Below are 16927 nucleotides of genomic sequence, written 5' to 3' on the forward strand. Positions count from 1 at the left end.
TTTGGAGCTTGAGGAAAAGGAGCTTCAGCAGGATTTTGTGCTGTGTAAAATTAAACACGAAGAGATTTCAATTTACTTCAAAGCCGTTTTAAAGCCTCCCAGAGAATCGGCGCATTGTTGACGCGTTGGCCCACTTGAACATTCAACATTTTACACAAATCAGCCTACTTTATGTCATATTTTAGTGGCAAAACTTCTGAAATTCAACATACAAGCACTGCCCGTTTTTAGGGTTGAAAACATCCCGCTTCATTCGATGGCAGTAGATACAGATTGTCTCATTTTTTTGATGTAAAATACTGAGAGTCGGCATCAGAACCATTGAAAAAACACACAGAAAACAGGTTTTTCTCACAGATGTATGAACTCACTGCCAGCGGACAAAAAAAAAAAGGATGTTTAAGAGAAAATAACAGCTGATTAGCACTTGCTTCCCTCTGCTCCAGGTCTTACGGAACACAAGCTCATTCATCCATTTAATCACTAGTTTCTTAACAACTAATAAACGATGCAAATAGTATGTGACTGTTTAATTACTGGATTGTTGTTCACTGTTAATTGTAGCTTACAGATGTGCACGTAACGTCGTTTTAAACCACTAAACTGAACAATGTCGGCTGCAAATATTTAATTTAACTACATGAAACCAACAAAATACTAGAGTTACATTCAAAATAGCAATACAAACTAAATGTTAGAGGTAGATATATTCTATTCTATTGGAAATACCAATAAAAACACAATTAATAAACACACAAATCACGCTGAAGATTCATATTTTATGTTTTTTTAACCTGTACCAAATGAAATAGTGAGGTACTCAGGAATCTAGGTTCTAAAAGAAGGAATGAAGGTTTAATTAATTGTGATCAGAGTTTGAAATAAGAAAAGTAAATAAAACCGGCATTTACTGAACAGGATCAATACCCCTAAATAGTATTAGTTCACCCCTATGTAAATCAGTCCTTTGTTCAGATTAAAATGAATTGTTCCTTAGAAATAAAGGTTTCAGAGCTCTAAAAAAAACAATATTGTGTCGCATCTATCCTACCTATTTGTTTTTCCTTTAGTGTACAAAATCTTAAACATAATTCAGCTGTCTTGCGATGAAGGCCAGGTCCACCATGGAGAGATGTTAAAACATCCAGCACGTCCTCGGGTCCTGGAAATCACGCAGGAAACTTGGACTCAAATACAACTCAAAGAACACAGCCAAACGCAAAAGTCTTAATTCAGTTCAACAGAAAGTGTCCTTCAGTAGTGTGATATGAAAAATCAGGCTGATACACCACAAAGGAATATAAGAATGTATTATATGAACTAAAATATTCTCCAAAACTGGGAAATTATCTAATTTGAAAACGGGCTGGGAATAAACTCAGATACAGGTACTTCAAACAGGAATAATACAGAGCTGCACAAATTGCAAGCAACAGATTTCAGATTCAGAGTTTCCGATACAGAGCTGGAGTGTTTCTCTTGACTGGTCAACAATCTAACACAGACTGAGGCCCCATTTACACATACATGCGTATTTTTAAAAACACATTAGAGATACAAGAGACACATTAAAAACACAGAGACATTCCCTTCCTTTGTCTCCATCTTTTACACGCAAACAGCAAAACTGCCTCTGAAAATGAATATTTCTAAAAACTCCTGCTAGAGTGGAGATTCTGGAAAACTACGGTTTTGCGTTTGCGTGTAAAGTGAGATGAACGGAGTTTTAGTAGCTGACAAAAGTGCGACCAATGTTTCCCTTTTGCTCTGATGATGATGATGATGAAGCATTCAGAGCAACAGTCGCATTTCTTCTGGTGCAAACACTTTTCATGTGTTTGCATTTGCACACAGCTGATGTTTCATATCCATGACCAGAGACGAGTGAGGCTCAGAGGTGAGTGAGGCTCAGAGTGATATTGCCACTTTTTTAACAGATCTGTGGAAAGGCGAGCCTGCTCAATAATGCATGTTTTTCAAGGTATTTTTGAGTAATGTAACTGTAATGAAATAAATACCACAGTTTTGAATCTAATACCGGTGTCGCCTAGAGGCTTGGCGTAGTTATAACACACTCGATGGTGTATTTATGCGGGTCGACATAAACAAAAGCTTTTTTGAAAACGATGTCGTGTGCACGATGTTATTTCTCAACATACCTGGCTATGTGTAAATGTAGCCTGAATGAACAGAGGGAGGATATAAAGGCGGCCCTGGGATGATCAGGGAATGAGCGAAAGAAGAACCGGAACAGACTGGGAAATGAAGTTGGACTGGGGAAAAAATTATATTGTATAAAAAAGTGGACTAAGCGAGTGTGACATCACCCATAGCGTTCCTCATGGGCATTAAAGATCAAGACCATGGATCACATGGACATTACATTCAGACTGTAGGGCTTAATGCTCAATTTGGATTTTTTTTGTGAAATCCGATTTTTTTGCGAGATCGTTCACATTTCCAATTAAATGCGACTTGTATGTGATCTCCCGTGTGAAATTTAAACACCTTAAAAGTGTCCCGCATGCACATTGGAGGACACGATGACGTCGCCCACAGCGTTCAGCTCCACTCAGAATGAAACTCCCGATACCAACAGTTACTGGAGCGAATCTGGAGCCAGGCTTCATATTTGGAAATCCGACCGTGAGTATCATAGCAACCACAAGAGCCAATCATGATTGACAAAACGCACTAGCTGTCAATCAAACCTTTTGTTAATGCTAGTGGGAGCAGCCTCAGGGAATGAAGGCGTCTGATTGGTCTGTTACTTATGTTCATATCTTGATTTAGGGACAAAACAGCAAAATGAAAAATTCAGCATCATGTACAGCGAATTAATACAAATATTTTAAACCAAAATGATGAGGCTCACAGCAGCAGTCACAGAGAGAAGGGCGACTGTCTGGTGGCACAATGCATCATGGGAATGAAGTGATAAAACATCAAAACAAATACATTAAATGGGGGTTTAATGTCTGTATAAGAGCTAAAATGTTATGTAACTATATGCTACAGAGGAGGGACAGTAAATATGGGTGGAGCGATGTCTAGAGGAAAACCAAAGAGGTGATTTATGGGTGTAGCGAACTGGTCACTTTTTGATTCATTCTTCATTTCTTGACAAATTTGCATAATTTAATTTGCAGCAAACTAATTTTGATGATGATGAAAAATTATGCTCAGTCATAGAAGCTGCTCTTCTTTGCATCTTGTAATTGAATCAAGTATTTAAACTTGTAGAAGTATCAGAATTTGGATCCAGACTTTTTTATCCCCCAGTTTTCTGTTCTTGTTTTGCCTGGAATATTCCACAGTATGGAATTAAATTTATACTATATATACTTGCATTTGTCTGCCAGGAGTTAGAGGTAGAGTTGCCAAAAGTATCGAAAACCAGATATGAATCAATACTAAACTAGTATAGGAACTAGATACTCATTTGAACAAGTATTGATACTAAAAAATGTCACATTCACAGGACAGAAATGGACTTTTAATGAATAGTTTAGACACTGAGCTTTATCAGAACGAGTATAAGAGCACATAGACTAGATTCATCCGTTTATCATTCGTTCATTAGTTTTTCAATACAAAACCAACACCACCACACCGGGCCAGACCGGGACCAGAGCGGGACTGAGACCAAGACCAGGCCGGGACCAGACTGGGACCAGACGGGACCACGGGACTGAGACCAGACCGGACCAGACCAAGAGCGGGACTGAGACCAAGACCAGGCCGGGACCAGACTGGGACCAGACCGGGACAAGAGCGGGACCAGATCGGGACTGAGACCAAGACCAGGCCGGGACCAGAATGGAACTAGAGCGGGACCAGATCGGGACCAGAGCGGGACCAGACCGGGACCAGACCGGGACTGAGACCGGGACTGAGACCAAGACCAGGCCGGGACCAGACTGGGACCAGACCGGGACCAGACGGGGACCAGAGGACTGAGACCAAGACCAGGCCGGGACCAGACTGGGACCAGACTGGGACAAGAGCGGGACCAGAGCGGGACCAGATCGGGACCAGATCGGGACCAGACCGGGACCAGACCGGGACTGAGACCAAGACCAGGCCGGGACCAGACCGGGACCAGACCAGGGACCAGACCGGACTGAGACCAAGACCAGGCCGGGACCAGACTGGGACCAGACCGGGACCAGACCGGGACCAGAGGGACCAGACCAGCCGGGACCAGACGGGACCAGACCGGACCAGACCGGGACCAGACCGGACCAGAGACCGGACCGGGACCAGACCGGACCAGACCGGGACCAGGGGACCAGACCTCGGACTGAGACCAAGACCAGGCTGGGACCAGGCTTGGGAGTCAAAAGCTTGGAGTATGCTCTGGTCCCGCTCTGGTTCCGATCTGGTCCCAGTCTGGTCCCGGACCTGGATCAGTCCTGGTTCAGTCTGTATGCAGTGCAAAAGTCTGGCATTGCAGTCACGGGAGTCACATAAACGGGAAACGGTCGTTATCCGTTTTTTTCCATTCTTCATTTAAACACAAAATCGAAAACTGAAAAAATGATTCATTATCCGTTTTTTCATTTTGGTTTTGGAGAAAAATAATGAAGAAAACAGTTGCTTTTTCATTTTATTATTTTTGGTTTTATATTGAAAAACGAATGAACAAATGATACACGGATTTAGATTTAATGTTGAAAATGACATTCTATTGTCGAAATAAAGATTTTTTTTCCCCCATCATTGTGTTGGAAACAAGTTTGAAATAGCTGTTTTGTTGCTGAAAATCCTCTGAAATGATTTCTTGCTCAGATCTGACCTGTAACTTGGCCTGGTGACACCATCTTGTGGCCGCACCAGTTTGTCAAAGCCTGATCCTGTCAGATCTCAGAAACTAAGCAAGGTCGGGCCTGGTTAGTTCTTGGATGGGAGACCACCGGGAGAATCAGGTGCCTAGTATGGAAGTGGTGGTCGGAGGGGCCGATGGCGCAGATTGGCAGCCTCGAGGGCAGCTGTGGCTACAATAGTAGTTTACCACCACTGGGTATGGAGTGAATGAATAATGCTCTGGAAAGCATCTTTGAGTGTCCAGAAAATTGTAAGTGCAGTCATAAGAACTTACATTTAAGAAACCAAAACAAATGTTAGTTATGTCATTCATTAAACACAGCTTTTCAGGTCATGAAAAACCTCTGGAAACCTTGAATAAGGTGATCAATGTAAACATAATTTTTGAAAAATTATGTAATTCAGCTTGTGCAGCGTCTTTTAATGCTAACGTGAAATAAACACTCTAAAATCACCGGCAAAACATTTCCTCAGACGTCGATTCAACTTTACAAAGGTTGACAAGCTTCTTAAAAGCACTGTACTTGATCTGTATTTATTCTTGTCTAAATAAATACTCTTTACATCATGTCTTGTTAAGTCCATGGTCCATAGTCCATCAGTGATTTTTGAAAAGGTCCATATCTAAGCTTTATATTTTGGTGGGACAGACTTTTCTCGGTTTCAGTGGTGTACAAACCTTGTGTTGAAAAATCTGTTTTAGACAAGTCCATATTTTGGCGTTACTTGTGTTCTGTATAATTTTAAAGAATGTTTACATTACACTCTCTGACAATTTCTGTGCAAACTACAAACTGTCATGGATAGAAATCAAGTTTTATCAGAGTTTAGCAGACTTTTGTGTTACATGTAGTGAGCTATGTGTCTGAATCTTCAACTAGGTGCCTGTTAGTCCAAGGATCCCAAAGTGTGCAAAGGCTGGTGCAGCCGTTTGGCCAGAACATGGTTTATGTTGTGCCGTGTAGAAAGATCAAGCTCTCCGTTTAATGCTGTACTGTGGTCAGAGTCCTGCACGGGTCCGTTTTTGGAGACCCGCACCCGTCCGCACCCGCAGTACTCGCCCTTAAACCTGTGATTTTTTTCAAAGTTAAACCCGCACCACAAACACAATGGATTCCAGGCACTCCAAACAAGTAGAAAAAGTTAACACATCGCACAAGGAAAAATATAGTTAAAAGGCCTTTATTTGAATGGCCAAAGCCGACATGTTTCGACCTTAACTGGTCTTCATCTGGGCTTAATTAAAACAAAGCATGGACGTGGCCTTCAAGTAGAACACATCAACCAATAGCAGGCTGGAGTCGATTGGAGGCAGACAGAGCAGGTGCACAGGACATGGTACAAAAAAATAAAAAAAAAAAAAAAAAAATTACATAAACAAAAAACATAAACACATTATCATTACCATTAATGTTTCCATTATTATTGTTACCAATAATTTATTAATATTTATTGTTTGTATCATTATTTTTATATTTTTATTATATTAGTGTTATTATTTTTATTATTTTTTTATTATTTTTGCCATCATTATCAATAATAACCATAATAACAATAATATATACATATAGAACCTATCAGCCTACAGTGGTTGTAAATGCAACATTAATAAAAGAACATATTATTAAAAAATTATATTATAAAAAACAAGACAGATCAAAGTCCTCATTTAGACCTGGATGTTCACATGCTCTCAGTTTATGAATCCAGAAAGATTCTCTTTGATTTAATTTTTAAACCCGCACCTGCCCGGACCCGTTAACAATCCATCCGTTAAACACCCGTGCCCATGATAAAAACAAACAAAATAAAAGCATTCTAACTGATGTACCCATCAGAATAAGAATTGAAAAGTTATGACTTCTAGAATTACAATCAGGAAATGAAATGAAACGGTCACGCTTTATTCAGTATGAATACAAACTCACAGACGCGACTCGACTGTCATCACTTCACAGGCTTTATTTACTGAGCAGAATGATTGATTGATTGAGATGCTGGACTTTTGGGCCGCACACACCACGGACTGACCCAGGACTAACCCAGGGCTGATTCCAGGACAGAACCAGGAGGACTAAACCAGGACTGAACTAGGACTAAAACAGGACTAAACCAGAACTGAACCAGGACTCAATTTTGGGACTGGCTTGGAGGTAGTGATGGTGAGATGAAGCCCCATGAAGCACTGAAGCGTTCCGGCCATTTGCTCGACTCTTGAGCCGATGCTTCAAGGTGCTTCATTTGCTCCACTGCGCCATCAAGTGGCCAAAAAATGTATAACAGGCAGAGTGAAAATAGAACAATCAACATGATCATCAAGGTTCTGATGGAAAGATTTACACTGAATAAATGAACGATTAAATATTTGATTGTTTGTGATTTCAACATAAAGTGTGAATGTATTAACCTGGAGTCTATGTTCATGATATAACGGTCGGGTTAAAAGAAAAAGTCGGAACAAATTGGAGATCAGGATGTGACTGTGCTTGTGTTACTACTTTATGTCTGTGCTTATGCCACAATAAGGATGGCAAAATATGGTCATTTTATTCATTTTTATTTAAAAATATAAATTTCTCCACAGTATTTGGACTCAGACGGTTTCTTTTTTAAAGAGAATTTCCCCTGCTTTAAAAAAAAAAACAAAAACTTTAACAGTGCACAGAAGGAGGTGTGCAGAGAAAAGCCATTTGCTGCTCCATTGCAAAAAAAAAACAAAATCTCAAACAGAATGGACCAAACTCGCAATAACCCAAAACCACAGAATGTTTTGGGGGAATCCGTTGCATTTCACTGGCCCTTATGTTTCGAACCACTTCCAGAAGCAGTCACGTGGTAGAGCCGGGCAGCGAGGCTTTGGATGTCATTATTTTTGAAAGACCCCCTTCATTACTCGACACAGGGTTTGAAGCCTCGGCACATCTCGTAACATCACTACTTGGAGGTGCGCCCCTGTAGACCGTCGGGTGACCGCAGGCAAACGCACGGACGTAAGTGCAACCGTCGCCCGATCGCACTTTCTATCTCACTCGGGATTCTCTCTCTCTCTTGAGTCCAAGATTAGTCCTGGTTTAGTCCTGACCCGCCTGGATGTAATCACTACCCCGACATCACTTCCAGAACGTTAAAACCCTCATGTTTCCGGGTACCCGATCCGGTGCAGGACTCTAACATCTCCATGAGACAATCAGATGGCAGACGCACCCCCAGAAAAGTTACCCAGCGTGCCTTTAAAAACTCCACTGGTGTTTACATGAGGCTAACTGAAAGTCCTTTGAGCTGAGGACACGATGCCAAATTCTATAGTAAACATTTAATAGTTTCAAGTCTTTTCATTTGTAGCATACGCCAACATTGTCACCCTGTACACAATGATGAGTGTTAATGAAAAACGCTGCTACACAAGTATCACAAGCACAATTAACTACAGCGTCCCAGCGGAGGCAGATTTATGAGCAGGGGAGTGAGTTTGTGCTTATACGAGCTGAAATCGCTGCAATGGGCAAAGCAACCTGCGAAGACGGGGTTTTCACAAGCTGCAGCTATTTGTTGTTTCTTTTTGTGCAATTAATGCTTTGTTTGTCCCGTTGAAAACCATAGCATTAAATTGGAAGTAAAAGCAAAAGTGCGTACAGACAACACGGTGGAGCAGGGCTAGTTTTCTAATTGGGCAGTATCAAATAAAAAGTGCAGATGTGACGCTTTAGAATGTGTTTGTTACCGTGTATTTGATTTTTACGCTTTTACTGTTAATTATGCCAACGCCAAGACTCTAAGCATTTTAGATCTATAAAAACAAAACAAAAAACGTGTTTCTTAATCAGTGAGCCTTAAAATTAAAGGTGCACTGTGTAACTTTTTTGGTGGAGGGTCTTTAACTTAAAGGTTGTATGGAGGATTTTTTTTTTTGTTTTTTTTTGTTTCAAGTTGTCAATGATAGATTATAGAGGTGCAGTAGCCTTGTAATTATGATGATGACCAAAAAAAGAGAATAAAAATTCATCAACTCTGGACGTGGTGGGGCTAAACATTTGCCAATAGATAACGACACTGCCTCGTTATCTGTTAGCTGACAGGCTGTCAATCAATCTCCCTACGTTTCTAGCGTAACTGACTTGCCTGCGCCGCCGGTACGTGGTTTACGTACGACTGTCACGCAGTCCACAGACGCAAGCCGCACAGACGCTGTTTACTCCACCAACGCAACAGTTCTTAGCGGCTTTTTTTGACCTATATCTTCCTCGCAGTTCGCACAAAGTTTGTTGCAATGGCGACAAGAATCCAGGAGCAGTTCGCCGCAAAAAGAAAGTCCGTTTTTGAGGTCGCTGAAAGAAGAAGACAAGGGGAAAAGCAGCGAAGACAAACTAAGGTGATTCTTGTAGATTCATTCCAGCGATGGCGCGACTGAAGCAGACGCAGGGTCTAAAGACTGACGCATTGGTCGCCAAATTACTCCTGGACAGGAAACTTCTGCTTATTATGAAAACGTACTTTATTTCCAAGAGCTAGTCAAACGTTTTTCAGGACACGAAAGCGATATCCTATGTCTGAAAACGTAATTTTCAAGGCAAAGAAAGAGTCCGCTTGCTGCTGCGTGTTGTAGCTAGTTCATTCGCACTGAATCTCCGCGCACTCTTCTCTGCTCCCCTTTCCTGCTCCTCTCCCCGCTGCCCGATCCGCTCTTCCCCCTGCTCCTCACTTCTCCGGGCACGGAATCTCCGCTCCCCTCTCTCCTCCCTCTCCCTCTCCTCTCCCTCTCCTCTCCTCCTCTCCTCTCTCCTCTCCCTGCTCCCTCTCTCCCTGCTCCTCACTTCTCGTCCGCGAACGAAATGTCCGCGCACCCGCTCCCCCCGCTCCTCACTTCTCCGTCTTGCCTAACCAACACTGTAGTTAGTTGTTTACAAGTCATGTGCAGCGCACCGGCTGTAAACAAACCTGTTTCTGGCGTAAAGAAGGAGGAGGGAGGAGGCGTTTCTACGTAGGAGCTGTAGGGGAGGGGGGATGGTTTCACGCATGCGCAACATTTGAAAAAGGACAAACAGTCGCTGGATTTCTCGTTCCTTGGAAAATCCTCTATACAACCTTTAACTATACCAATGGAGGCGAACATGTCACGTCAGATTACAGGTCAGATCAGTGGAGAGGCGACTAAGGGTGTGCAAAAATATTGAAATATCGACATGTCGTATCGTTTAATGTGATGACACAGTATCGATATCAGGGGCTGCTGTATCAATAGTATTTTTTGGTATATTTTACTAAATTATTTGGTTACAGTGCTACAGTTTTGTTGTTTATTCAGAGGAAGGAAACTTGTTTATGCGACACATTTGACATTTTCACTGTTTTGATGATTAAAATGTTTGTGTTTCGTTATGAACTTTGCACAAGAAGTGGTTTAACAAAGACTTTTACTATCACAGCCATGATTTAGCCTTTATTTTTTAATGAACTGTATCGAATCAGTTTGGAACATATCGTATTGAATCAGCACAAATCGAAAGCTCACAGTATCGAGATATGTATTGTATCGGTAACTCCTGAATGATACCAAGCCCTAGAGGTGACTCTGCTTTTTTTGTGTATTAAAACAGTTGTAATGGAGTACATGAAAGATATACAATTTAATGCCATACTGTGGAACATTCCTGGTAAAACAATAACATTTCCATGGAGACCCTCAACCAAAAAACATACATAGTGCACCTTTAACATAATGACACAATGAAAACTGATACTTTGCACTGATATCGTGCTGGGGGTGTTCTATATGTATGTGTATGGTGGAATTTTTAGTCATTATCCTGGAGACACAATAAAAAGTTTTAAGATCTGAGTCTGAAAACTCAAGAAAAAATGCAAAATGGATTTAAACGACACATTTTCAGGAGTCAGAGTTCAATACTTTTTGCACCATTTACCATTTATTATTTATTTTTCGCACATAGGATAGTAAGAAACACAATTTAGATTCTTTGTACTATTTTTGTATTCTTTGAAGAATTGAATTCAGTCAATATGGTCCTCTTTTAGACTAGTTTAACAGTACAAGGTCACCTCATTTGTAGTTCCAACTAAATCATCTCTTTCTGGTCGGACTGCGTGAAATTAAAGTCTAATTTGAGTAACAGAGCTTCAGACAAAGCAATGTTTACATTTAGCATCACACTGCTGGAGGATGTTGATGGCATCAGTTGCAAAGTACCAGTATTGTTGCTGTTGTTTCACTGGGCAAGGCACTGACACCCCTCTTGTGACTGATGGTGCAGAGTCAGCTGATGGTGCAGGACATCAAGCCCACTCGCAGAAAGGTTTTCAAGGCCATAAAAGCGACTGTTTTTTGGCCAAAAAGTTACATAGAGAAACTTTTGAAGCAATATTGTCAAAGGAGATTAGCATTCAGACTTCACTTCGCTATTCCAAGTACTGCGCAGCTGCCAAAACGTCTGGAGTGTATCAGATAATTTCATTTGGTTTTAAAGGTCCTATATTACACAAACTTGACTCTTGTGAGCTTTACGTCATGTTATAATGTTGTTACCTCCTCAAAAACAAACCTGGAGTTGTGTTTTCTTTCATTCATGTTTGAGTACCTCTGGATTATTAGGCTTTCTACATCTCCAAAGCTCAAAATGCACTGCTCCACTTTGTGATGTCATGAAGCGGTAGTTTTAATGTTAACAGCTCCTTTTTTTTAATCTTTTGTTTAGTAGAAATTAGCAGCTCCAGGACTGAAATTATCCAAATGATTCTACTGAAGGTGTTATGAGTTTAAAAACACAGTGGGGCATGTCCTGTATTATCACATTACATCACAAGGTGGAGATTTTTCAGTTTGAGAGAAAAAACTAAAGCCTAAATATGCAGGGTTTGTGGTTTAAACGTGTGAAAGAAACAAAACACAACTGCAGGTATGTTTTTGATGAGGAAACAACATTATAATATACTGTAGATCAGGAGTCCCCAACCCCAGAGCCAGGGACTGGTACCGGGCCGTGGGCCGTTTGGTACCGAGCCGAGAAAGCACAAACCACCCCCCTCCCAAACTCTGCATAGACCGTGACTCCTCCAGTACATCGCGCAGGCCTCTAAAACCAGAAGTGAACCAGAACTAAAACCAGGAGTAAACCGGGTCTAAACCAAGGCTAAACCAGGAATAAACCAGGTCTAAACCATGTCTAAACCAGGTCTAAAAACAGGTCTAAACCAGGTCTAAAAACAGGTCTAAACCAGGTCTAAAAACAGGTCTAAACCAGGACTAAAACTAAACAGGTCTAAACCAGGTCTAAACCAGGTCTAAACCAGGTAAACAACCAGGTCTAAAACCAGGTAAACCTAAAAGTCTAAAACTAGAAAGGTCTAAAACATATCTAAAACCAGGACTAAACCAGGAGTAAATCAGGAGGACTAAACCAGGTCTAAACAAGTCTAAAACCAGTACTAAACCAAGACTGAACCAGGTCTAAAACAAGTCTAAAACCAGGACTAAAACCAGGTCTAAACTAGGTCTAAAAACAGATGTAAGAACAGGTCTAAAAACAAGTCTTAAACAGGTAAAAGGACTAAACCCAGGACCAGGACTAAACCAGGTCAGGTCTAGGTCTAAACCAACAGGTCTAAAACCACCAGGTCTAAACCAAACAGGTCTAAACCAGGTCTAAAACTAAACCAGTCTAGGTCTAAACCAGGTCCTAAAACAGGTCTAAACAAACAGGTCTCAGGCTAAACCAAACTAAAAACAGGTCTAAACCAGGTCTAAACCTCTAAACCAGGTCTAAACCAGGTCTAAAAACCAGGTCTAACAGGTCTAAAACCAGGTCTAAAAGTCTAAACCAGGACTAAACCAGGTCTAAACAGTCTAAACCAGGTCTAAAAGGTCTAAAACCAAAAAACCAGGTCTAAACCAGTCTAAACCAGGTCTAAAAGTCTAGTCTAAACCAGGACTAAAACAGGTAAAAGGTCTAAACCAGGTCTAAAAGTCTAAACCAGGTCTAAACCAGGACTAACCAGTCTAAACCAGGTCTAAACCAGGTCTAAACACAGGTCTAAACCAGGTCTAAAAACAGGTCTAAAACAAATCTAAAACCAGGTCTAAACCAGGACTAAACCAGGTCTAAAAACAGGTCTAAACCAGGACTAAACCAGGTCTAAACCAGGTCTAAACCAGGTCTAAACCAGGTCTAAAACTAGGTCTAAAAACAGGTCTAAAACATATCTAAAACCAGGACTAAACCAGGAGTAAATCAGGTCTAAACCAGGACTAAACCAGGTCTAAAACAAGTCTAAAACCAGTACTAAACCAAGACTGAACCAGGTCTAAAACAAGTCTAAAACCAGGACTAAAACCAGGTCTAAACTAGGTCTAAAAACAGATGTAAGAACAGGTCTAAAACAAGTCTAAAACCAGGATTAAACAAGGACTAAACCAGGTCTGAACCAGGACTAAACTAGGACTAAACCAGGTCTAAACCAGGTCTAAAAACAAGTCTAAAACCAGGACTAAACCAGGTCTAAACCAGGTCTAAAACCAGGTCTAAACCAGGACTAAACCAGGTCTAAAACAGGACTAAACCAGGAATAAACCAGGTCTAAACTAGGTCTAAAACCAGATCTAAACCAGGACTAAACCAGGTCTAAAACAGGACTAAACCAGGAATAAACCAGGTCTAAACTAGGTCTAAAACCAGATCTAAACCAGGACTAAACCAGGTCTAAATCAGGTCTAATACCAGGACTAAACCAGGAGTAAAACAGGACAAAGGTTGGGGACCACTGCTGTAGATCAGACCTTTAAGGAGGCCTATAATCATCACATTTTTCTACAAAGTAATAAAAACAAACAATATGGGGCTAACAAAACACCGTTACATCTTCACACAGGAGTTTCAGCTGAGGACAAAACTGCAAATCACCTTCATGCCGAATACACAACATCAAAATCGGATCTTCTTATCGATAAGAAACTTGGCAGACCGACCGTCCATGACCGTTCCCCACAACAGTGAGACAGAGCATCTCCGGCGGCTTCGGCGGGGCTGTAAAATCCTGCGTACCCTGCATAAGTTATTGCAGAATCTTTATGCAAATGCGTCTCTCTTGTGTGGGCGAGGAAACATATTGCCGTCTATAGAAAATGTGCATCTTTGCTTTGTGAGAGAAGCCATTGAGGCACTTTCTTTTTCTCCACAGTCACTCTCTTCCTCTCTGCGTCTTTATCTCTCTCTCCTCTCCTCTCTCACTCTCCGTCTCTCTCTGTTGGTATGTATGTAAATGTGCTTGCTGTATTTCTTGGAAGTCCTTCAGTTTCCTGTCTGTCTTTCTCTCTCTCTTTCTTTCTTTCTGTATCTCTTTCGCTCTTCGTATGTAAATGAGCCTGGTGTATTTCTTGGAAAACTTGCGAATGTATTTTATGAAGCAAAATGTTGTCTTGAAGAGTTTTTTTTTTCCGGTTCATTCATCCCACCAACCGATAGTACGTCTTATTCATTTCTCAAAATAGTGGTGTCTGCTTCTATTTATTTATTTTATTTCTTTGACAGAGACTAGTATGCACATTAGACATGTAACATTTTACTTTTAAGAAGGGCTTTAGAAACAAAACACTCTTTAAGACCCATTTATGTTCATGTTGCAACCACCCAAGTCTAGGCTTAAAGGTTGTATAGAGGATTTTTTAAGGGAAGAGAAATACAGCGAGAGTCCTTTTTCAAATGTTGTGCAAGCGTGACACCACCTTCCTGCTCCACAGCTCCCTCAGTAGAAACATCTCCTCCCGCCTCCTTTCCTTACTCTAGAAATCACGCTTGTTTACAGCCAGTGTGTGTTCAGAATTACTGTTGAAGTGACCTAGAAATAATTTATCGAACGACGCACCAGTTTTTAGACCCTTCGTCTGCTTCAGTCGTGTAATCGCTGGAAGAAATCTCCAAGAATCACCTCAGTTTGACTTTGCTCCTTTTCCCCTTCTCTTCTTCTTTCAGCGACCTCAAAAATCCGACTTTCTTTTGCGCCGAAGTGGCTCATGGATTCTCGTCAAACTTTGTGCGAATTGCGAGGAAGCTACAGTTTGAAAAAGCCTCTAAGAACCGCTGCATAAACCACGTAATCCCAGCGCGCCGATGAGTCAGTTACACTAGAAATGTAGGGAGTTTGATTGACAACCTAACAGCCAATAGAAAATGAGGCAGCCTTGTTTTCTATTGACTGATGTTTATCTGGCCTCACTACGTCCACAGTTGATATATTTTCATTCTTTTTTTTTTTTTTTTTGGTCATCACAATTACAAAGCTGCTGCGTCTCTGTAACAGTATTTTAAACTTTCACTGACAATTTGAAACAAAAAAAAAATCCTCCATACAACCTTTAAGGAGTTCCAGAGTTTGGGATCCGCCGCCTATTCCGACATCTTTTCATCACGTCATGCCTCTATTTAGACGTGCCGGTTTTCCAACACTTTTTTGTATCGCTATTTGACGACATGTCATCGTATATGTTGTTCTCCGTAGACCTTGTTGTTCACCTTCATGACAAAAAAAATGAAGCACTAAGGGCCCATGCAGCCTCCTCCATTTTAGATTAGATATTTTCCCGAAGGCTGGCCTATGACACTCTTTTTTTAAAATGCATGACTGTTTTCCATGGCGATCAGTTACAACATTTTTCCAATGTCTGATATCCTATTTGGCCGAAGTATTCTCTGATCAAGTCTTTGCACCGACCCAAGCATCTTATGATATATGGGAGCGCAAAGTCTAATAGGCTATCACATTCATATTATTCATGTCGGAAATAGAAAGTGGAGTCTGAGTCGATGGAGCCAGAAGCACGCCCATGCTCTCTTCCTATTTGGAGGCTAGCAGGTTAGCTATGTCCTATACAGCATTGTTTCCCAAAGACATGGTCGAGAGATTTTTTTGGGGGTCACCTTGTCACGATCTGTATGTAGGTCTGCAATATAAAGTTCTGACAAATGAGAGAGCTGTTGAAATGACAAAGAAATGGGCTACATTTAATGTCCAAATAGGCGCCTTATGGATGCCTTTTATTGTTGGTTTAATGACAATATTACTCAAGTTTTAAACAATGAAAAACAAATTGTTCAGAGAGACATGATCACTCAGGCCCCATCCATACTAGTACATATTTGAGTCGTTTTCATTGCAGTGTTTGTCCACACTAATCCGACTCCAGAGACAAAATTGTATCCTTATTGGACCACGTCACTGTCGCAAAACTGCTAAGACATAAATGGCGAGTAGGAGACAGATTCTGCAAGCCATCTCCGATATGAATATGCCATGCTCGTCTTAAATCCAGTGTTATGTTTAGTAACAACTGAACCTTGTGGTCGGCCCAAAAAAACAGTTTTTACGCTTGCCATCTCAAAATCAGCTGCTGCAACTTCAGACACGGTGCTCCACTTCCTTGTTTTTACTGTCCACATGACAATGTGACCACGTGATGCCAGCCTAGTCATGTGACTAGAATTTCAGGTGGTTTTGCATTACTGTGTGGATAGGGAAGGCTCTGATTGCGGACACAGAAATGACATGTCTGGATGCAAATTGTTTCCGATACGATGTTACAGTGATTCGTTTCAAGGTTAAAATAACTTCAGTCAACAATAAACTATTCTCATTAATGTTCAGTAATGGTCAAATCTACCTTTAGTTTGTGATTTACAAATAATGTCTATTGACTTGGGTCAGGAAGGTTTGTGACTTTTAAAATATGGGTCCCCAGAAAAAAGTTTGGGAAACACTGCTCCTACAGTTTATGGTTAGAACCACAATAAGTTAATTTGTGCTGTTAAGCAAACTACATTAAAGTCCCAGGCAAGCATTACCCAACAGTTTTCTCCCCTTTAACAACTAAATGGGACACACTGATCACAGGCTCTCGAACATGTGCCTGTATTGTCACCATGTTCCACAATTCAGAACCTTTACGGCGTAATTTCACTGCAAAGTAGCCTACCATCTCTACCATTTTGTACTTGACCAAGCCTTGTATACTGTACGCTTGTATAATACTGCATAGTACAAGAACGTAATGCAATTGGAGGCTATAGGGACACGTTGAAATTGGGTTGTCCTTTCT

This window comes from Boleophthalmus pectinirostris, unplaced genomic scaffold (genome assembly GCF_026225935.1).
Source record: "Boleophthalmus pectinirostris isolate CB_2022bp ecotype Guang Dong unplaced genomic scaffold, ASM2622593v1 HiC_scaffold_7, whole genome shotgun sequence".
In the NCBI taxonomy this organism is placed as follows: domain Eukaryota; kingdom Metazoa; phylum Chordata; class Actinopteri; order Gobiiformes; family Gobiidae; genus Boleophthalmus; species Boleophthalmus pectinirostris.